This window comes from Phaethon lepturus, unplaced genomic scaffold, assembly GCF_000687285.1.
Source record: "Phaethon lepturus isolate BGI_N335 unplaced genomic scaffold, ASM68728v1 scaffold52272, whole genome shotgun sequence".
NCBI classification, from domain to species: domain Eukaryota; kingdom Metazoa; phylum Chordata; class Aves; order Phaethontiformes; family Phaethontidae; genus Phaethon; species Phaethon lepturus.
This window is the reverse complement of record NW_010522206.1, coordinates 6544-8288: the sequence shown is the minus strand read 5'-3', so window position 1 is coordinate 8288 and position 1745 is coordinate 6544.

Here is a 1745-nt window from a genome sequence, read left to right as displayed (position 1 = left end):
TCCTGCTGACTCACTTATGTCTTCCTCCAGGCCGACAGCGCAGAGCGGGATCAACGATTAGTGTTGGCTGATCTCAGTCACAGTGGTCTCTACCTGTGGTGCTCAGCTGCGCTCGTAAATGGATAAATAACTCACCACTGTCGTCCCTCTATCCAACCTGTAGTATCTGGTACTCAAGGCCGTGTTGAGCAATACTTGCACTACCACCTGCCTGACCTGCTTCGTGTCTCTGCCACAAAGCAGCTCTGCTTTAGGAGGATGCCCCGGGGGCTTTGCCTTTCCAGGGGAGCTCTGTGCTATCTGCAGCTCTGCTATTAAGCAGGAGCTGTGGGGAAACAGGCCTTGGAGCCCTTGTCCTCCTAAAGCTGGCTCACGGCAGGGTAACCTCTGAGCTCGGACCCAGGGAGAGGGGGAGTTACATCGGGCTGTGGCAGCTCGACACAGCCGGAGCCCAGCCTGCCCTCGCGGCTTGTGGTGCCCATAGCAGCGGCAGAAATCGGGCAGAGCCCGAGTGCAGCTGGTGGGTCGGGAGCTGAATTCCTCTTTGCTCAGTAATTTCTCTGTCTGACCTTCTGCTCTTGTACAGTAAAGATCCCTATATCGGCACTTTAAGACTTTTTCCTCATCTTCACTTTGTTACCTCACTAGTTTCTGATATTAGCAGGCTTGTAACAGGTTAACAGCTCCCACGATGAATCTTGGCATGTGTGTTTGTCGGCTTGTGCCACCCGCTGCCGTCCAGCCATCCTTCCACCACGAGCAGGGCCGGTTCCTCGCAGCCACAGTGCAATACTCACCAGCCCTCCTGCACCAACCCTCCAGCTGCCAGAGCCAGTGGTGCCGTGCATGGCCGTCACCTGCTTCCGTGAGTGCTGCCAGCATGCCCCTGCCTCCCGCACAGCCGGCTCCGGCTCCCTCCTCTCTCTGCTGGCTGTCGGGGAGAGGAGGCTTTAAGCCTGAGCAAGAATTCATCAGAGCAAAAGTCTCCCCTGGCTGCCTGCTGCCTGGCCGGGAGGGCAGGGCTTCCCTTTCTTATTCCTCTGCTTTCCTGTGTTGGGAGACTCCGACTGCCAGCCCCGGCTCTACTCTACACTAGCCCGCAGCTTTCAGATCCCACCCTGAGGAGGCTCAGCCATAGTAGTAGGCGATACTAACCCTACACAGGTTTCATTTCTCAGAGAATAGTGCTCGGATTTACTTTCATCCAGTAGCAATCACTTCTAAGCAGCTCCAAAGCTGCCTTGCCTTGACAAGGGATATATACTGCCTATACTCTAGCAATATTTGCCATTTTGTAAGGGGTGGGAGAGGCGCTTGAGGGGTGAGAGCTGATGGCTCCTTGCCCCTAGGCCAGTTCTTTGGTTTTTATCGAGCGTGGGGGGCCCTGAGCCCGCCCAGTCTGGTGGTGGGTGACTGCCCGCGCTGCGGACTCAGCGTCGCGGAGAGCTGTGCAGGACCCAGGGCTTGGGGCACCGCTTTGGAAAGGCTCCTGTGAAAAGGTGCAATGGGAAATGTGGTGAGCTTGCTCGGGCTGAAGGAGAGTGCCTGCTCCACGCAGTGCCCCAGCAGCACAGTGTCAGAGCAACAGACTGTAGCCCGGTGTTGAGGAACCACAAACCCACCACACGCTGGCCCCCGAGACGCGTTTTAACTGGAAAACAGAAACACAGGGTACCTGGTCCCGCTGGTCGCCTCTCTGCCGGCATGGGGATGGGGCTGGGCTGAGAGCTGCCTCTAGGGCTGCG